The sequence below is a fragment of the Lygodium microphyllum genome, chromosome 9, assembly GCF_053477565.2.
Source record: "Lygodium microphyllum isolate KBCC chromosome 9, Lygodium_microphyllum_v1.1.10, whole genome shotgun sequence".
Taxonomy (NCBI): Eukaryota; Viridiplantae; Streptophyta; class Polypodiopsida; order Schizaeales; family Lygodiaceae; genus Lygodium; species Lygodium microphyllum.
This window is the reverse complement of record NC_141143.1, coordinates 38325225-38347729: the sequence shown is the minus strand read 5'-3', so window position 1 is coordinate 38347729 and position 22505 is coordinate 38325225. Positions and strand designations below refer to the sequence as shown.

Below are 22505 nucleotides of genomic sequence, written 5' to 3'. Positions count from 1 at the left end.
AAGATTAGCATATAATTGATTCTCTTTTAATAATTTAAAAACCAAGGATAAATGTTCATAATGCTTGTTTTCATTTTTACTGAAAACCAATGTGTCATAAAAAAAACCAATGACACAATGCTGATGCTTCAAAAATATGCAATTAATCATATGTAATATTCCCACTCGTGAATATTGACTTCCCGCACACTGCGTAAACCTCGTGTAAAGTTTATCTTTCATATTGGAATTACCGGCAGTATAATGTGTAACGTGCATGCGGGAAATCGAGACCATTCGCATTGGCAAAGCAAGCCCGAGGATTCAAATCCGAAATTCACACGTAAACACCCTCTTGGGAGGGGCAAAATGGATATTATTAAAGCAAATTTTTTTTATATTTATTCCTTTCCCCCAGCCGATGCACGGCTGGAGGAGAGGGAGTGTGGGGGGATGGGCTTGGTGGAGTCGTGGGCTGCATGAGGAGGGGGGAACCCATGCAGTGGCCACGTGGTGGAGCTCTCCTCTCCCCCCCTTGTCCTATAAATACACCCTCTAAGGTGTTGAAGAGGGGAGGAGCTGACAAAAGGCGGCCGTGCTGTGAAGGTGGAGGCTACTGCTTTGATGAAGGGAGGCTCAGACGTTCTACCTTGCCGTCATCATCTCATACGAGACCCCCCTTGTGGTCAAGTGGAGAAGAGGGGAGGATCGGAGGAGGAGGAGCCTGAGATGCTGCCGTGAGGAATAAGGAACGTGCTATTGAGGTGGAGGCTGCTGCGCTGAGGGAGGAGAAAGGCTGTCGTGCCGTGAGAAGACGCCGCCTGTCGTGCTGTAACTGCCATAGCCCGCCCCTACTGCGCCCAGCGCTGAACTACCTCCCATGCTCCTCGCCAGCAGTGCCATTAATCATTGCTTTCCCCCCCCCCCCCCCCCCCCCGACATCAATCCTTTTAACTCTTCCCAATCATTGGGGCCTTCCACATGATCCTGGACAATCAGAAGCTTCTCTAAGAAGCTTCCAAAGGATAAGGCTTTGGGCCTTGTTCTTATGCATCCTTCTCGGGTTTAAGACCAAACTCTTTAAGCTCTATTCCCATGGCTTCCTCGAAAAAAACTCCAATTCTCATCCGAAGTTCGGTGAAGGTATCTCTTGTGTACGAGGGAGAAGGGGCAAAGGCAACCGGAAGTCCGTAATCACGCCTACGATGGCCCCCAAGAAGTTGCAAGCCGCGCCTGCGGGAGGTTCTTCTCCTAGCATTCACGTGGACATCTCTCCGAGCCCACAGACCTAGTTTTTTACTATTGTGATTTCATACAAAAGTAATGCATTAAGCATGACAACTCCATGGATTAGGAAGCACCCGTGCATGTTCAAATTCACCTAGCCTAGTTAAATGCAATTGGGAAAATTGGTATTTTCAATATAAACACAAATTGTCCATCCATCTTACGACCTTAATAGTATGTTGCCTTGTCATGTTTTTTTCAAAGTGACAAGCCTAGAATACCTATTGCCTATCATTATAAGGTTGGAGTTGTTAAAGTGCACCATTGAATAGACATGGAAAGATTAAGAGTATGTTGCATTTTTAGGTAACATCTTCCTTGTAATGATTCATGAGGAAAAGTTAACACCCATAAGATGTTATCCGAAAAGAAATAGAAGAGCACGAAATTAATATTATGGACTTGCAAATGGTATGAAAAATGAACACTAGCTTTAGTTTTGTATGAACTTCATTAACTTCATTGTGGCTAGGAGAAAGTTGCATAGTCGTCATGCAAAAAAATTCCATTCATCAGGAACCGTATTTAAGAAAGGTTGCATGGTTTAACAAAGCATGAGATTCTAAAGTGTAGATAACAAGGTAGTAGGCATGACTATTTGATGTAAGTCCTAGTAGGTCCTAGGAAAGTTAGTATCCAGATTATCATGTATTTTTACTTTACCAAGGAAAGATAGAATGAATCGCATATTTACATGTAGTGTGGTAGTCGCAACTATTTTTCTACTTTAGATCAAGTTTATTATCTCTAGGAAAGAATTGTCCTTGTCATAAGACAAGTAAGTCAATTTACCCAAGTCATTTGTGGTATCATGACTGTTAGGGTTTCGTATAGGCATAACTAGCCGATTCAATAAAAACCTCAAGTACTAGCTAGGGCTTGGCACGTTAGAAATGCAGCCAAGTATCGTACTTGGACGCCAAGTCGAAGCCCTCAAACCCAAAGGTCCTACCCACATTCCCAGAATATTGAGTCAATTGGATGCTCATGCAAATAATAATCTAGGGTTTTTACCCTAAAGATCATTCGACCTAATGCTAGAACTTGGATTGAGTTGGAACCCCTAGGACCAAACGTTGTCGATCTAGTGTAATTAGGAATGGGTTGGGTAAAAAGACACCCTAAACCCTGCTTCTTGTCTGGAGATAATTCGGATACCAGAAAACGTCGTTCAATGGGTGAAATGATCCCATGGAATAGATGTGACACTTGTGCAATAAGTTGCAACGTTGCAGAGACTTGTTGTTTGTTCACAAGAGGGTTTTGCCATTTCTTGAAATAAGGTTGGTAAGTTCTTGCGCAAGTTTAACTTGCAAGAGAATGAGTAGTCATCCTGTTACATCACCTGTCTTGGGGAAAATTTGCCAAGTAAAGGGAAGTTAGGTATTTGCTTGGAAGAAAATGATCAATCAATAAATTAAAGCGACATGGTCGCCAGGATTTACTATTAATAAAACCTAAGGCATTGGTTAAGTTGGGTTAACAGGGTATGGCCCTAACCCAAGGACAAAAGGGTGAACAAATAAACCCTTGGGAATCTTGCCAAGTCCAAATTAATCCCGATCGAACGCTAGATGCATTCGGAAAGAAGGATTCACTCCTTGACAGTTGGCCAAATTAACGACCACTGGAATTGATTGTGCTTGTAACAGTTTAGAAAGCACTGTTTGCATTGTTTGCTCAAAGAACTAAAGGATGAAATGATATCTAATGCTTCAGGTTGAAGGCCTGAAGGGAGTGGCAGCTTCAGTTACCCCCGACTGCCTGCCTGACCCTAACCAAGGGGGTTGGTTGACCGCGCCGGGAACGTGGACCGAACCCGCCGCGAGAGGTCTTTCCGTTGAGCTCTACTTGGAGCAGGAGGACGCTTGGGTGCCAGGGGGGGCTCTGGCCATAAATCCCTCGCCTTCCGGGTCCTGCACAAGAGGCTAACGTGACTCGGGATTGGATCTCGAGGCCCGCATACTAGTCTACGGGCAGAAGCTTGGAATAGTGATCCCTGGCGGATTACTGGATAGCCTTCGGGCGGATTATGGACAAGCCTACGGGCGGAACTCCTTGTATTTCAAAGATAAAATGATGAAATGATAATAAAGAAGTTGTTTGATATTGTTTTTCTATGTCACGTGATAAGATTATGTGAAGGAACCAGTGCTTAACAGGGATAATTAAAGAAGCTGATTGTTATATGTCAAATTAATGTGTTAGATAATTACATAACTAAAACAAACCGAGGAAAGTGCGGAGGATGGACCATGGTTCCGTCCTACGGATGGGTGGTCCCGGTTAGCCGGGAACTTTTCTCAAAAATCTCGAAGAACAGCGCAATGATCATCATTATCAAAACGAATAACGAGAACGATGACCTAGAGTTACATCTTACCCAATTTACGTTGTTTTAGGGGAACGGAATGGGACTATGCCTTATGGCAAAGAGGTTGAGCCTTGCATCCCTCTCGTTTCCCATTCTCCTTGAACCAAGTGCAGCGTGAATCCGCTTCGGACCTAGAGTTTCTGCGTAAAGTAGTTTGCTTGGGTCTGACGCTAGTTGCTGTTAGCTAATGACCAAACAGGAAAACCCAAATTCCGGTCGATCCTAAGTGGGAAACGGCCAAGATACTTCCGCTACGTGGCAGACACGGGAAGACCTAGATTGCAAAACCCGTAACATTCCATGGGAGTGCCGGGCGGAGTTTTCTAGACATCCTTTCCGATGGACTGCTAAGACGTGTCCTGGATGATTCTAATGGACACGTTACAGTTGGTATCAGAGCCGACCAACAACGGAATTGTTTTTATGAGATCTCAATAAAATGAAGTAAAGAAATTGTTGCTGTCCAAACATTTCCTCATCTTCAATACTGTCTTGCAGAATTATGAAGCGTTGTCAGAGAGATCGTGCAAGAGCTGCAGAACACGGGGTTCAAGGTACAGCAAGAAATGAGGCTAACAAGAAGAACTCAAATATTGGATGTCAAAGTTCACTATATTGCTTGTCAAATGAGTTACAAGAAATTCATGTTCAGAATAATCTGAAGTATCTCATAAACTGTTTACATTCAGGTGTATGTTGTCAGTTGCAGTAAGAAGGGAATTTCAGAAACTCCAAAAGAACATCTCCATAATGAGGTCAAGTCCATCATTACTTGCTGAAAAGATATCAGCAAGTCTTTACAACTACCATCTTTTGTTGATTGGATTCATGGCTAAAGAAGAGGGTGCCTCATCAGGCTGTTCATTAACCCAGCACAGGTAAAAATAAACCTTTTTGCAAGCACCTGCAATCTGCTGCAATTCATTTCTCCAAGGCTTACGTGACACCTTCAATGCATCCTTTTTCTTTGGATGCTTCACACTTGCGTGTCTTTTTACGGGCACTTCATCATCTTAGTCCTTCTGTAGATCCTTAACTGCGTTGTCAAACAGCTGGTATAAATCAGACACTACACAAATCACACCAGGTCTTCCAAGCTGCAATAACGCAGCTGTATCATCTACTAATGCCATTGCAAACTTGTACCCCCCCTGCAGACTTGAAGGAAGGCGAGCATACCATCTCTATACAACTATTTAGTGCTCCAGCAACTGTTTCTGGAGACTCACCTTCTCCCAAAACTTTGGAAACAGCCAAACAAGACGAGGTTGAATCAAGAGTGTCACAATACCAGTCCCCATTGTACAATCGAAGAGTGAAACAATAGCTATATAAAATATCAGAAAGATGCACTTTGACCAAGGGAGACGGCTGTACAGGGGTATGCTGATTCAGACGAGGTAAAGGAGACCCTAAAGGCAGTGGTACATCAGAAATATCCCTTGTATTGTCTATTGATGTTCTACTACCATCTTCAACCTTCACAGGCTGTACAAGAAGATTGCCATCTCTGTTCAAAGATACAGTCTTTGCATACGGACTCAACCACCAAGGTTCCCAAGGCTTTATCATGCGGCTTAATTCCCCAGATGCCACAGCTCGTAGAAATGCCTTTCTTTCGAATGGCGACAGATCATCGGGCTTAATCTCCGTACCTAAAGCCAGCTTGTTAAGTACGTTCTCGGACAGAGCTAAGGGCGGCCTACTGGCATCATCATGCTCGGCAGCAGCAACACCATCGCCGGCGATGTCGTCTGAATCACCATCGTCATCCACGTCCAGGAAGCAGTTGTGGAAACTTCATCCAGTTGCTGCTGTACGTGAAAGCGCTTGAGGGTGTCGATCATGTGTTCACGGGCCTCTGGAGAGGGCCCAAGGAGCGGCATCTCAGCAAGAACGTTGTCACGATGAAAGGACTCTGTGCAGCGGGAGCTATGATTTCTGTAGCAAGACAGGGAGCAGTAGCGGAGATTGCATCGCGGGCATGTATACTGCGAGAACTGCTTCCGGCAAACCAAGCATATAAGCCGACTCTCAACGTCGCCAGTCTGCCTCCTGTTGTCTCGGAAGGAGCCCAACTTCTAGCGGCTCCTCCCAAATTAGTCGATCGACCTTCAAAAAGGAATGCAATTGAATTCGCATCAATGGATTGCCTCTCACAGTACGCATTCATAAGCTTTTTCAGCTGTGTGGTACGCTTTATCTTGAAGAACACCTCATTGCCATCCTGACTTAAGACCTTGCCGTTACGAAGAACGCGATCTCTGTAAAGGTCTGCCAAGGAATGGAACAATGCTCTTTTAATCCGCCAAACTGACGCCTTGCAATGGAAGGAAGGCTGCCTTGGCCGCCGCGTTTCTCAGAACGGGGGAGAGAGAGACAGACACAAAGACGGAGACACTGTGTGGATCTATGTGTCTGTCACGCCTGTGCCACAAAGCTCATTTGTTGCCACGCCTCGCGATAGAAATTTATTCGTGAATGGGCGAAAGAACGAATCAATGGTCGGCCTGCTTGTTTGCTTCGTCTGTCTTATCCTCATCGGAGACATTCAGAATGCCGTTGGCATCGATATCGAAGCAGATAGTGATTTGAGGCACACCACGAGGAGCAGGGTATGGCACATGTTGCAATTCTTGCAAAACCTTGATGATGCAAAGGAGAGCTCCCCCCCGTCATTGGCTCTTCTCCTCGAGGCCTTTTTGTCTTTCTTCTTCTCTCTGCACTTACTCTGCATAGTCCATCTTCCTCCCTCTCTCTCCAATCCAGGTGCAGCCCGCCATTTCTGCCTTTTCAAAAATATACCTCTCTTTTCTTAGCTTTTTCCCTCATCCATTCGTGACCTCCCCTGCTTTTTCTCTCCTTTCCTCCCCAATTAGCATTGCTTTTCTTTTCTTTAGAACTTCTTGCCTACCTTTTTACCCCCTTTCAGCTATAGCATACCTCTTCAGACTTTAGTGCATCCTTAAGTTCAGGTAATAAATGAGGCTCATGAACATCCAAATCTTAGATGCTGATTTGCCTTAAAAGCAAACTTGATGTCCATCATATGTTCTCCAACAATCCATTGCTCTAGCCTTAAGAGCTTTCATTACTAGTTGCAACTGTTTTGCTGAGTACTTTGATGCCTTCAAAACAATGCCACCTGTCCTATCACATTTATGACCCCCATACATGTACCAATAGGCAAGAGTGCGTGGCATCAACCACCTAATAATAATCCCGGTAATTTCTCTCGGTGCTCCGTTGTAAGTTTCAGCTTTTCCTTTTCTGACATAAGTTTATTCACACCAATCATGGATTGTATGTGGACCTTGACATTAGAATCCACAAGGCATCCTCTTGCTAGCCAACCACATTTAGCATACATATCAATTAATGCATTGCCCACATCCACATTTGTCTTCAATAGCCCTATCTTATCAATCTCAGCATGTATTCCTTAGCCCTTGTTTATAGCTCCAGCCATGCCACAAGCTTTTAAGGTGCAGACAATTGTGATATTATCCAAAGAGATACCCTCCTCATGCATTTGTTTGAATACTTGTAATGTCTTGTCTCCTTGATCCTGCCTAAAGCAACCCTTCATGCTCGCCACTATACTCATACGCAAAAAATAAATGTAATCACAACAACTAAATATGTACAAAGTACCAAATCCCATGCACAACTTTTGGGTGGTTTACACACCTCGAATGCGCAGCAATACGACATCCACCCCCTCTAAACCTGCGCATCCTCCGGATGTGCCAACTATCCAGGATCATTCAATTCCACAAACAGGTCAAGTCCATCTTCTGATTCTAGTAAACGTGTTTCTCCATCAGCTTCATCATCCCAATGAAATTTCTGCCCCTTTCGAAGTAGCTGATAGAGAACATCTGCAATATGAGCAAAATGAGGAATCCAAATCATGTAAAACACACAAGCTCCCACAAATCTCCGCACCTCTGAAGTAGTCGAGCAATACTCTGCAATCCTATTTATGGCATCCACCTTTGCAGGAGAAGGCTTTCTGCCATAATATCCAACCATATGCCCAACTATGATGACTTCATTAACAGCAAAGACAGATTTCAGCCCTGAAAGTGTCAAATTTACCTCCTCTAATCGTGTCAATATTTGCTCACAAGCATTCAAGTGATCAGCCACAAACTGTCTACATCCACGCAAATTAAGACTTTCATTCTTTTCTTCTTCTGCATAACCCTTAATAGGCACATCATCTAGAAATGGCATGGTATACTGTGGAATATAATCTCGAAGAACTCTATGCATAGCATTCATCATATGAGCAACTGAGTTTGTAGCACCTTGTGGCAAGGTACACATCCTCACAAGACCAATAGGTGTCCGCATAGTAGTAATATCTCTGCTTACCAATTCGGGTCTAATGCAGCCAATTTCATGTGGAAAGAAAGCAAATGCCTTACCATGACGTCCAAGCATCTCTCTAAAACATTCTTTTTCCACTGAAAGCAAAAAATCATCATTTCCAATCTTCAATTCTGCAAGAGTTTCAGCTGTAAACTTATGTCCAATATTTGCAGGATCCCTCAACATAGGCTGCTTCATAGCTTTTTCAATCTGTTCATCACTATCAGAAGGAAGCGGGCCTGCAACCGGCTTAACCTTCTTATCAACTGTTTTATATTTTGTGTCAACCTTGGCATCATTCAAGCACTCTTTCCTTTGCTGCAATTTCTGCAAATTTTCAGCATCTTTCAACTCTGTTGGCTAAAAAATTTCAGCCTTTAACTCTATGGACTACATGGGTGCAGTCTGAAACTCTGTATGCAGAAATTTTTCTGCATTCAACTCTGTTGGCTGAATGAATTCAGCCCTCGGCTCTATGGACTGCATAGATGCATCCTGAAACTCTGTATGCAGAAATTTTTCTGCATTCAACTCTGTTGGCTGAATGGATTCAGCCCTCTGCAATTCTATTAGCTGATCAAGATCAGCCATAAATTCAGTTTGCTGAGTTTTCTCAGCCTCTAACTCTGTTTGCAGCATAAAACCAAAAATTTCCTGAAACATATCCAAGGTTTGCACAGGTATGATCTTTGAACCCTTGCATACATCAGTTTTCAGCATTGCTCTTATCTCAAACAATGTATCTGCATAAGACATCCCTTCATACAATCCATCCACATGCTCTTCTGCTTGCAAAATACCTGCATTCTTCAACTCTTTCTCCTTACGACCAATGTACTGCCTGGCAGCTCTAGGCAAATCTGAAATTTTCTGATAACTCACTGAACTATCTGAAGTAAACCCAACAAAGTTATTGGAGAAAGACTGACTGCCAGGAGGCGAGATCTCCTCTTTTCTCCGCTCCGTACCACTGGCGTCTCGCAAGACAGTGGTACCTAATGAAAATCCAACTCCTTCGCAGGTAGTGGTGCCTCACGCAAGGAGTCCCTGTTTCTCGGTTGATTTACCCCAACAGTCATAAACTGAACAGCTCGCATACCATCTTTACTGCGTATCCGCGCATAAGCTGATCCGTCATCCATCACTTTTGTTTCCATTCTTGCTTCTGTAATGAAAGGCTGTCCAAGAATAATCGGATAAGAGCATGAATCCTGAACAAAGCAATGATAATCCTCTTCAACATTACCAATAGAAATTCTGATACTCGGACAAGCAGCATACATATCACCAGAAGTATTATTGGTGGCTCTCATACGCCAGCCATGCTCTGCATCCATAGGCCACTTGCCACTCTCATAAACACCTCGAGCAATAAGATTAATCTCAGAACCATGATCAACTAAAGCAATCAAGGGAATTTGTTTCTCTCCAATCCTTACCACTGTCTCAGTGGTTGCTCTAGCCCAATGACTTCGTGAAAAATGGCTACGAGGAATGAGAATAGGGGACTCATCATCTTCATACTGCATAGGCTGCACTATTTTCTCCAAGTGCGGATTAACAGAAGCATTCTCAACCATCACTGCATCATCATGCTCTTCTCCAAGAGCTCCATGCCACAATCCCTGTAAAGCAGGTCCTTCCATCGCATGTCGTTTCCTCCGCAAAAGATCATGCATCTGATCCTGTATTTCTCTTCTAGCAATCCCAAGAGCCTCTCCAATAGTAAAAGTGACTTCACTATTCAAAATTCTTACATGAAAAATCTTACTCATATCCGTTTGCATATCAAGGTTTGACAAGAGCTTGAATCCTGGCTCTTTTCTTGGTTGCCTCTTTTCTTTCTGCTTGTCTTCCATTGGCTGATCGGAACCTGTTTGAGTTGGAGAATTTGACATAGGTGGAGCTGTAATAGGTGGTGAAACAAAGTCACCCCCTCTAGTCTTTTTGGAGGAGCTAGGACCCTCCTCATCTCTTCTTCTCTTTTCCTCAACCATGGCATCTAAACCCTACGTTTTAGCCATATAAGCAAAAATAGAATACCTGTCAACAGGAGAATCCCATCCTGTTTCTCCTCGGATGCTAGAGCCCACACAAGTCATAGTAGAAGTTTGAACTTTTCCTCTTCTCGCTATCTCCAAAGCAGAAGACCATAAAGCAGAGTCTCCATCAGATTTCTGCTCAAGATGGACTCCAAAAGCTGAAGCATCTCCTCTAACACTCACATAAGCTGATCGCGCAGCCATATCATCAACAAGCTTCTTCATACCTCCCTTACCAAAGTTCGTGTCAAGAGGAGCGCCAGTCTCTGTCAGCCATATCTTCCCATCTTGTCCCCAGAACACTACATTCTTCTTTCGTGCATCCTGAAAAGCATCACAATCTCTGCAGTGTTGGTGCTCTGTGCTATCACACCAAATACATCGTCGCCCTTTTCTTTGACCAGCTGGAAAAGCAGTCACTGGAGCAGGTGCTGCAGCAGGTACTGACATAAGTTGCTCCTTTAACTTACCAACTTCAGCTTTGACTGCTTCAATTGTCAAATCCGCCAAGCCTTTAATAACATCATCTACAGATAAGGGCACTGGAGCAGTAGGAACTGGTGGATTCATAACAGGAGGAGTAGGCTTAGACAAAGAAGCAGCAGGGGTAGAAGAAGAAGTCTCCAAAGATTTCTCAGGAGCTGATCCTGTATTTCGATGCAATCTTACTCTCCTGCGCTGCTTCTTGACAAGAGCATTCACAGCATCAATGACATGTCTCCACTCAGTCTTTAAACCTGAATCAGTAGCTTGATCTTCCAAAAGATCATCAAACTTTTCCTGCAAATCAGCATCTGCAGCTTGCAAAAACAACTCCACTTTTTGCATCTCCAAAGCTTGCTGTTCAGTCCCATCCAACTGATCATAACGGCTTTCAAACTCTCGCAGAAGAGCGGTAATAGAAAGTCCCTTATTAGGCATAGAAACCCATGCTAAAAAATTCCTGCGATTCATAAGACCTGTATCCTCCAGGAAATATTCATCTTTTAATGCCTTTTTAAATTCAGCCCAACCTGCATGTACCTCTTGAATTTCTGCAATTCGACCTTCAAGAGCGCGCACCACGATCTGCAAGAAGTAGCGGCTCCAAACATCTTGAGAAACCCCAAAAAACTTCATCTTTTCTTCATACAAATGCAGGTAAGTTGACACTTGCTGGCCATTAAACTGCTTCATCTCCTGTTGGACAGCTTTCAAAGCATCCATAGCATCACTGTCTCGTTTTGCATGAACTTGCTGCTGCATATACATGGTAAATGACTGAAACAGGTTCTTCATGACATTATCATCTGTCATCTCTTCTTGCGAGTCTCCCATCTTGCTGATGACGTAGCACTTTCACGTCGGGTTCACCAGAAATGTCAGAGAGATCGTGCAAGAGCTGCAGAACACGGGGTTCAAGGTACAGCAAGAAATGAGGCTAACAAGAAGAACTCAAATATTGGATGTCAAAGTTCACTATATTGCTTGTCAAATGAGTTACAAGAAATTCATGTTCAGAATAATCTGAAGTATCTCATAAACTGTTTACATTCAGGTGTATGTTGTCAGTTGCAGTAAGAAGGGAATTTCAGAAACTCCAAAAGAACATCTCCATAATGAGTTCAAGTCCATCATTACTTGCTGAAAAGATATCATCAAGTCTTTACAACTACCATCTTTTGTTGATTGGATTCATGGCTAAAGAAGAGGGTGCCTCATCAGGCTGTTCATTAACCCAGCACAGGTAAAAATAAACCTTTTTGCAAGCACCTGCAATCTGCTGCAATTCATTTCTCCAAGGCTTACATGACACCTTCAATGCATCCTTTTTCTTTGGATGCTTCACACTTGCGTGTCTTTTTACGGGCACTTCATCATCTTAGTCCTTCTATAGATCCTTAATTGCGTTGTCAAACAGCTGGTATAAATCAGACACTGCACAAATCACACCAGGTCTTCCAAGCTGCAATAACGCAGCTGTATCATCTACTAATGCCATTGCAAACTTGTACCCCCCCTGCAGACTTGAAGGAAGGCGAGCATACCATCTCTATACAACTATTTAGTGCTCCAGCAACTGTTTCTGGAGACTCACCTTCTCCCAAAACTTTGGAAACAGCCAAACAAGACGAGGCTGAATCAAGAGTGTCACAATACCAGTCCCCATTGTACAATCGAAGAGTGAAACAATAGCTATATAAAATATCAGAAAGATGCACTTTGACCAAGGGAGACGGCTGTACAGGGGTATGCTGATTTAGACGAGGTAAAGGAGACCCTAAAGGCAGTGGTACATCAGAAATATCCCTTGTATTGTCTATTGATGTTCTACTACCATCTTCAACCTTCACAGGCTGTACAAGAAGATTGCCATCTCTGTTCAAAGATACAGTCTTTGCATACGGAATCAACCACCAAGGTTCCCAAGGCTTTATCATGCGGCTTAATTCCCCAGATGCCACAGCTCGTAGAAATGCCTTTCTTTCGAATGGCGACAGATCATCGAGCTTAATCTCCTTACCTAAAGCCAGCTTGTTAAGTACGTTCTCGGACAGAGCTAAGGGCGGCCTACTGGCATCATCATGCTCGGCAGCAGCAACACCATCGCCGGCGATGTCGTCTGAATCACCGTCGTCATCCACGTCCAGGAAGCAGTTGTGGAAACTTCATCCAGTTGCTGCTGTACGTGAAAGCGCTTGAGGGTGTCGATCATGTGTTCACGGGCCTCTGGAGAGGGCCCAAGGAGCGGCATCTCAGCAAGAACGTTGTCACGATGAAAGGACTCTGTGCAGCGGGAGCTATGATTTCTGTAGCAAGACAGGGAGCAGTAGCGGAGATTGCATCGCGGGCATGTATACTGCGAGAACTGCTTCCGGAAAACCAAGCATATAAGCCGACTCTCAACGTCGCCAGTCTGCCTCCTGTTGTCTCGGAAGGAGCCCAACTTCTAGCAGCTCCTTCCAAATTAGTCGATCGACCTTCAAAAAGGAATGCAATTGAATTCGCATCAATGGATTGCCTCTCACAGTATGCATTCATAAGCTTTTTCAGCTGTGTGGTACGCTTTATCTTGAAGAACACCTCATTGCCATCCTGACTTAAGACCTTGCCGTGACGAAGAACGCGATCTCTGTAAAGGTCTGCCAAGGAATGGAACAATGCTCTTTTAATCCGCCAAATTGACGCCTTGCAATGGAAGGAAGGCTGCCTTGGCCGCCGCGTTTCTCAGAACGGGGGAGAGAGAGACAGACACAAAGACGGAGACACTGTGTGGATCTGTGTGTCTGTCACGCCTGTGCCACAAAGCTCATTTGTTGCCACGCCTCGCGATAGAAATTTATTCGTGCATGGGCGAAAGAACGAATCAATGGTCGGCCTGCTTGTTTGCTTCGTCTGTCTTATCCTCATCGGAGACATTCAGAATGCCGTTGGCATCGATATCGAAGCAGACAGTGATTTGAGGCACACCACGAGGAGCAGGGTATGGCACATGTTGCAATTCTTGCAAAACCTTGATGATGCAAAGGAGAGCTCCCCCCCATCGTTGGCTCTTCTCCTGGAGGCCTTTTTGTCTTTCTTCTTCTCTCTGCACTTACTCTGCATAGTCCATCTTCCTCCCTCTCTCTCCAATCCAGGCGCAGCCCGCCATTTCTGCCTTTTCAAAAATATACCTCTCTTTTCTTAGCTTTTTCCCTCATCCATTCGTGACCTCCCCTGCTTTTTCTCTCCTTTCCTCCCCAATTAGCATTGCTTTTCTTTTCTTTAGAACTTCTTGCCTACCTTTTTACCCCCTTTCAGCTATAGCATACCTCTTCAGACTTTAGTGCATCCTTAAGTTCAGGTAATAAATGAGGCTCATGAACATCCAAATCTTAGATGTTGATTTGCCTTAAAAGCAAACTTGATGTCCATCATATGTTCTCCAACAATCCATTGCTCTAGCCTTAAGAGCTTTCATTACTAGTTGCAATTGTTTTGCTGAGTACTTTGATGCCTTCAAAACAATGCCACCTGTCCTATCACATTTATGACCCCCATACATGTACCAATAGGCAAGAGTGCGTGGCGTCAACCACCTAATAATAATCCCGGTAATTTCTCTCGGTGCTCCATTGTAAGTTTCAGCTTTTCCTTTTCTGACATAAGTTTATTTACACCAATCATGGATTGTATGTGGACCTTGACATTAGAATCCACAAGGCATCCTCTTGCTAGCCAACCACATTTAGCATACATATCAATTAATGCATTGCCCACATCCACATTTGTCTTCAATAGCCCTATCTTATCAGTCTCAGCATGTATTCCTTAGCCCTTGTTTATAGCTCTAGCCATGCCACAAGCTTTTAAGGTGCAGACAATTGTGATACTATCCAAAGAGATACCCTCCTCATGCATTTGTTTGAATAATTGTAATGTCTTGTCTCCTTGATCCTGCCTAAAGCAACCCTTCATGCTCGCCACTATACTCATACGCAGAAAATAAATGTAATCACAACAACTAAATATGTACAAAGTACCAAATCCCATGCACAACTTTTGGGTGGTTTACACACCTCGAATGCGCAGCAATACGACAGCGTGGAACAAGTTTTTGGTGTTCCGGATCATGTTTATGACTGCAATGCATTCTCGGCATTATAGACAAAGAGTTGAAATGATGAACATCCTGGTGCAGATTTATAATCCATCACCTTTATATATAGAACGAAGATGGACTGGGTCTTCAGGAATCTACTACATAGCTGCCCACCGGTTTGCTTATCTACAGACCAACCTGAAGAGGATCAAGTGGTTGGAAGACTTGAAAGTCGTGAAGCTGTTCATTTTTGTGGAAGCTCACGTAAATTCAACTTTGCATATTCAAGGTCGGAGGGTTGAATTGAACTCATATGTATATGAGGAAGTAACCCATGTAATCCCAGCCGACAGGATTAAGGTGTTGGGCTGCCATGAGAAGTATGGATTCCAGCGGAAAGGATATCCTGAACTTCCAATGAATTATCGATTCCTAAAGATCCATGACCCAAAACCCTACTATTACACAGTTCCTGTAGACAAATGCAATACAACGTTGTTCTCCCCAAACTGAATGTAATGATTGGATTATCATCACACGAGATGTTGTATAAGGCTACGCCCATGTAAATATAAATAAGGACTTCTTTTATCAATATCCGACTGTGCACTAGAGTTGTTAAAAAAGTAAAGTAGCTTCATGATTTACAAGATAGCTGATCTAAAGATAAGCTAACGTCAATTATCAGGTAATAAAGTTAAGAAAACTTTTACCCAGGCACAACCCCAGGTACAGGTTCCAAATTCGCCCCCTACATCAAGTACTGCTGTGATCTAGGAGAAGAAGTTCCTCCTCAAGCAGATAAAGCCACCCGAGTTTGACAGGAGAGGCAGATTCGTCCAGTCTGATGCTGAAATTTGGATTGAATCTATGGAGGACTACTTTGAAGCAGCTGGTACTGCGCCTACCAATCAGGCCATGCTCGCCAAATTAAAACTCACCGGCGAAGCTAGACTATGGTGGAAACAATGGTGCAGGGATCAAGGGACTTCAGAGGGGTCCGTCACGTGGGAGAAGTTAAAGAAAGCCGTGCAGGGGAGATATTTGCCACCTGCATATCGTACACAAAAAATGAATGAATTCTACGAGCTAAAACAGCTAAGACTCACCCTTGACGCATACTACTCTAAATTTGTCTCGCTCTTAAAGTATGCACCATAGATGGACATGACGCAGCAGGTGTCCAAATTTTGCGCGGGCTTAAATCCACCTGTAAATACCCGTCTCGAATCTATGCGACCGTCAGATCTTCAGGATGCACTCATTCGAGCGGCACCTATAATTCAGGAAGTGCAAGCTAGACCAAGGGGTAACAAGAATTGGTCTTATAGCGACCCGAACAGAGGAGCATTCAGACCCCAAGTGAAGAGAGTTCAAGGTCACAATCAGGGACAAAGGAAGAAAGCAAGGACAAATAACGTCAACAACTTTGTTCCTACTCACAGTAATGGCCGAAACCTTCGATGTTTCCACTGCAACGAACTCGGTCACTTCAAAAGGCAATGTCCCAAGCTCAGCAAGGGACATCGTCAAGGTTTAGGCCGCGGTCAAGGAGCCGCCACCCGTGGAAGAGGAAGAACTGCCTGCATTACCAATAGACAAAGATGTGAAGCAGTAGAAGAGGAAGATCCGACTATGGAAGCAGAATTCGAAAGAGCGACAGTCCATGCTGCTTTACACAAGAAGGGGCCGAATCGCCAGTTCTCGGTGATTCAAACACCGTCGGACTATCAAGGTAAAGGTTTCAAAACCTTGATTGATTGTGGCAGTACACATTCCTTTATCTCACCAGCATGTGCAAAAAGATTAGGAATAGCCACAGTAGAAGCACCTACCCTACTTGTGGAATTGGCAAACGGTCGTGAGGTAACTTATACCAGGCAAACTGCTAAGGAAGAATTCTTTCTGGGAGGAAAGAAAACCTCAGTCAAATTCAGAGTCATGAATTTAGGTATCCATGAGTGTCTACTCGGGATGGATTGGCTTAAGCCTAATGATGCCCACATCCACTGTGGAAAGGGTCAAGTTTCCTTTCGAAACTCTGAAAAGGAGTTTGTTACAACTCAAGGTGAGGCAGGAGTGCCAAGAATCCAGTTAGCCAAAGTATCGCAGATCATAAAAGGAGTTAGAAAGGGATTACCTGTTTACCTGATCAAACTCAACAAGTTAGATCAAAAGCAAGAGTCTCATGAGGGACCCTCGTGGCTAAAGGAATACGCTGACGTATTCCCTGAGGAATTGACTGAACTTCCGCCTCCAAGAGAAGTTGATCATGAAATAAGGCTAGTGCCTGGAGCGGCACCAATTGCAAAGAGACCTTATAGAATGTCCATACCGGAAGCTATTTAGTTGAAGGAACAACTCAAGCAACTGTTAGATTAGGGTTACATTCGGCCTAGCAACTCACCATGGGGAGCTCCACTACTATTCTAGAAAAAGAAAGATGGGACACTTCGACTATGTATTGATTACCGTGGGTTGAATCAATCAACAGTCAAGAACAAGTATCCTATTCCTAGAATAGATGAGCTTCTTGATCGCCTTCAAGGTGCAAAGATCTTCTCCAAAATTGATCTCAGGTCAAGTTACTATCAAATAAGGATCAAGGATGAAGATATTCCAAAAATGGCCTTCAATACAAGATATGGGCACTTTGAGTTCTTGGTTATGTCATTCGGTCTTACAAATGCACCTGCCACCTTCAATAGATTAATGCAGGATATTTTTAGACCATATCTTGATGATTTCATGCTTGTCTTCTTCGATGACACTTTAGTCTATTCTAAACAGGAAGAAGATCATGAACCTCAACTACGGATTGTTCTTGAGACAATGAGGTCTCATAAGCTGTATGCTAAAATGAAGAAGTGTGCATTCTTCAAGCGTCAGATTGAATATCTAGGATTCATAGTATCATCAGAAGGAATATCAGTAGACCCAGCCAAAGTCAGAGATGTGCTTGAATGGCCAATACCAGTATCCGTCAAAGAAATACGTAGCTTTCTTGGCTTGACAGGATGGTATAGGGTCTTTATCAAAAACTATGCTTTGATTGCAGCACCTCTTACCGACTTACTAAAGAAGCAGACTTCTATTACATGGTCAACTCCCGAACAAAATAGCTTCGACCAATTGAAGCAATGTTTGGTATCAGCACCTATTCTAAAAACTTCCTGACCTCAATAAGGAGTTCGAGGTAGTAACTGATGCCAACATTCTTGCCTTGGGGTGTGTACTTATGCAGGAAGGTCATCTAGTAGCATATTCTTCAAGGAAATTGAAGAGTCATGAAAAGAATTATGCCACGCATGATCTGGAATTATTAGTTGTCATCCATGCTCTAAAGCTTTGGAGACACTACCTGTTGGGTAACAAGTTTACTCTAGTAACTGATCATAAGAGTCTCAAATGGATTTTTACCCAGAACGAGCTCAACATGAGGCAACGTCGGTGGATTGAAGTATTGGAGGAGTATGATTTTGAAATCAAGTACCGACCAGGGAAAGAGAATGTAGTTGCCGATGCACTCAGTCGCAAGGCATTCCTAAATTCCCTAATCTTACAAAATCCATCAACGGCCAGATCTCTGGCTACAAAGGTATCTATGCCAAGCAACCCTTTACTGGAACTAGCTAGAGAGGAAGCATGCCATGATTTGGCCTACCAAACAATGATAAAAGAAATATCTACCAAGGAGCAGAATCTGAAGTCACAAGCTAAGTATCGGGAAATTTCCATTGATAATGGACTTGTCTACTACAGAACAAGGCTGTGTATACCAACAAGCCAGTCACTTGAGCATAAGATATTATGGGAAGCTCATGATTCTCCTTTCGCAGGACATTCTGGCTATGCTAAAACTCTTAATGCAGTTAGGAAGAGCTATCATTGGGAGAGGCTTAAAGGTGACGTTCTCAAGTATGTCACTGAGTGTTTGTCTTGCCAACGTATCAAAGCCGAACATGTCATGATGCTAGGGAAACTGCAACCGCTTGACATTCCCCAAATGAAATGGGAATTCATTAGTATGGATTTTGTTGTGGGCTTACCTCAAGTCCAAGGAGGATACAATTCCATTATGGTTGTGGTTGACATGCTTAGCAAGGTTGCACACCTGATTCCAGTAAAGACAAACTATAAAGCCTCTGACATTGCAAGATTGTTTATCAAGGAAATATTCAAGCTACATGGGTTACCTAAAAGAATCATTAGTGATCGAGATTCTCTCTTCACATCACACTTCTGGAGAGCTATCTTTGAAGCTATTGGGACTCAACTCTGTTTTAGCACTGCCTACCATCCCCAAACGGATGGACAAACAGAGCGAGTGAATCAAATCATTGAGGATATGCTTAGGGCATACTGCTGTCGAGAGCCGAAGAGGTGGATTCAGTACTTGCCATTAGTAGAATTTGCCTACAATGCTTCTTACCAGTAGAGCATTCAAATGACCCCTTTCCAGGCATTGTATGGTCATGATTGTCGAAGTCCCCTAAACTTTTCTGATCCAACCCTAAGAGTTGAACCTTCAAGACAAATGTTGGAGGACATGGATGACCAAATAAGGTCAATTAGACAAGACATATAAGCAGCCAATGATAGACAAAAGGCATATGCGGATTTGAAACGCCAAGAGAGGGTCTTCGGAGAAGGAGACATGGCCTTCATTCGTGTACGCCCTAAAAGGAGTTCTCTATCTCTAGGAGAATGCAAGAAGCTAAGTCCAAGGTATTGTGGGCCGTATAAAATCCTCAAATGCCTGGGACCCAATGCTTATAAATTGCAACTTCCTGATAACCTAAAAGTTCACAATGTATTCCATATTAGTCTCTTAAAAAAATATGTACCCAACCCTAATCATGTACTTGATGACCAACAAATTGTAATGCCTAGTCAAGGAGTCCTTGAACTAAGACCGGATAAGATTTTAGATGTTAGAGAGAGACAGTTAAGATCTAGAACCTTGAAAGAATGCCTCGTACAGTGGGAAGATTATCCTGAAGAGGATGCTACTTGGATAGATGAAAGCTCTCTCAACCATCAATATCCCCAGTTTATTTCGAGATGAGGACATCTCGATTCCTCTAAGGGGGAGAGAATGTAATATTCCCACTCGTGAATATTGACTTCCCGCACACTGCGTAAACCTCGTGCAAAGGTTATCTTTCATATTGGAATTACCGGCAGTATAATGTGTAACCTGCACGCGGGAAATTGAGACCATCCGCATTGGCAAAGCAAGCCCGAGGGTTCAAATCCGAAATTCACACGTAAACACCCTCTTGGGAGGGGCAAAATGGATATTATTAAAGCAATTTTTTTTAATATTTATCCCTTTCCCCCAGCCGATGCACGGCTGGAGGAGAGGGAGTGTGGGGGGATGGGCTTGGTGGAGTCGTGGGCTGCATGAGGAGGGGGGAACCCATGCAGTGGCCACGTGGTGGAGCTCTCCTCTCCCCCCCTTGTCCTATAAATACACCCTCTAAGGTGTTGAAGAGGGGAGGAGCTGACAAAAGGCGGCCGTGCTGTGAAGGTGGAGGCTACTGCGCTGATGAAGGGAGGCTCAGACGTTCTACCCTGCCGTCATCATCTCACACGAGACCCCCCTTGTGGTCAAGTGGAGAAGAGGGGAGGATCGGAGGAGGAGGAGCCTGAGATGCTGCCGTGAGGAATAAGGAACGTGCTATTGAGGTGGAGGCTGCTGCGCTGAGGGAGGAGAAAGGCTGTCGTGCCGTGAGAAGACGCCGCCTGTCGTGCTGTAACTGCCATAGCCCGCCCCTACTGCGCCCAGCGCTGAACTACCTCCCATGCTCCTCGCCAGTAGTGCCAATAATCATTGCTTTTCCCCCCCCGACATCAATCCTTTTAACTCTTCCCAATCATTGGGGCCTTCCACATGATCCTGGACAATCAGAAGCTTCTCTAAGAAGCTTCCAAAGGATAAGGCTTTGGGCCTTGTTCTTACGCATCCTTCTCGGGTTTAAGACCGAACTCTTTAAGCTCTATTCGCGTGGCTTCCTCGAAAAAAACTCCAATTCTCATCCGAAGTTCAATGAAGGTATCTCTTGTGTACGAGGGAGAAGGGGCAAAGGCAACCGGAAGTCCGTAATCACGCCTACGATGGCCCCCAAGAAGTTGCAAGCCGCGCCTGCGGGAGGTTCTTCTCCTAGCATTCACGTGGACATCTCTCCGAGCCCACAGACCTAGGTTTTTACTATTGTGATTTCATACAAAAGTAATGCATTAAGCATGACAACTCCATGGATTAGGAAGCACCCGTGCATATTCAAATTCACCTAGCCTAGTTAAATGCAATTGGGAAAATTGGTATTTTCAATATAAACGCAAATTGTCCATCCATCTTACGACCTTAATAGTATGTTGCCTTGTCATGTTTTTTTCAAAGTGACGAGCCTAGAATACCTATTGCCTATCATTATAAGGTTGGAGTTGTTAAAGTGCACCATTGACTAGACATGGAAAGATTAAGAGTATGTTGCATTTTTAGGTAACATCTTCCTTGTAATGATTCATGAGGAAAAGTTAACACCCATAAGATGTTATCCGAAAAGAAATAGAAGAGCACGAAATTAATATTATGGACTTGCAAATGGTATGAAAAATGAACACTAGCTTTAGTTTTGTATGAACTTCATTAACTTCATTCTGGCTAGGAGAAAGTTGCATAGTCGTCATGCAAAAAAATTCCATTCATCAGGAACCGTATTTAAGAAAGGTTGCATGGTTTAACAAAGCATGAGATTCTAAAGTGTAGATAACAAGGTAGTAGGCATGATTATTTGATGTAAGTCCCAGTAGGTCCTAGGAAAGTTAGTATCCAGATTATCATGTATTTTTACTTTACCAAGGAAAGATAGAATGAATCGCATGTTTACATGTAGTGTGGTAGTCGCAACTATTTTTCTACTTTAGATCAAGTTTATCATCTCTAGGAAAGAATTGTCCTTGTCATAAGACAAGTAGGTCAATTTACCCAAGTCATTTGTGGTATCATGACTGTTAGGGTTTCGTATAGGCATAACTAGCCGATTCAATAAAAACCTCAAGTACTAGCTAGGGCTTGGCACGTTAGAAATGCAGCCAAGTATCGTACTTGGACGCCAAGTCGAAGCCCTCAAACCCAAAGGTCCTACCCACATTCCCGGAATATTGAGTCAATTGGATGCTCATGCAAATAATGATCTAGGGTTTCTACCCTAAAGATCATTCGATCTAATGCTAGAACTTGGATTGAGTTGGAACCCCTAGGACCAAACGTTGTCGATCTAGTGTAATTAGGAATGGGTTGGGTAAAAAGACACCCTAAACCCTGCTTCTCGTCTGGAGATAATTCCGATACCAGAAAACGTCGTTCAATGGGTGAAATGATCCCATGGAATAGATGCGACACTTGTGCAATAAGTTGCAACGTTGCAGAGACTTGTCGTTTGTCCACAAGAGAGTTTTGCCATTTTTTGAAATAAGGTTGGTAAGTTCTTGCGCAAGTTTAACTTGCAAGAGAATGAGTAGTCATCCTGTTACATCACCTGTCTTGGGGAAAATTTGCCAAGTAAAGGGAAGTTAGGTATTTGCTTGGAAGCAAATGATCAATCAATAAATTAAAGCGACATGGTCGCCAGGATTTACTATTAATAAAACCTAAGGTATTGGTTAAGTTGGGTTAACAGGGTATGGCCCTAACCCAAGGACAAAAGGGTGAACAAATAAACCCTTGGGAATCTTGCCAAGTCCAAATTAATCCCGATCGAACGCTAGATGCATTCGGAAAGAAGGATTCACTCCTTGACAGTTGGCCAAATTAACGACCACTAGAATTGATTGTGCTTGTAACAATTTAGAAAGCACTGTTTGCATTGTTTGCTCA

The 22505-nt window shown here is 43.5% G+C and overlaps 1 pseudogene; it reads right to left on the bottom strand.

Annotated features, from left to right (window-relative positions):
* Window positions 1-4653: 4653 nt before the first annotated feature.
* On the bottom strand, window positions 4654-12793 carry LOC148030961 (uncharacterized; annotated as a pseudogene).
* Between the last annotated feature and the right edge of the window lie 9712 nt (window positions 12794-22505).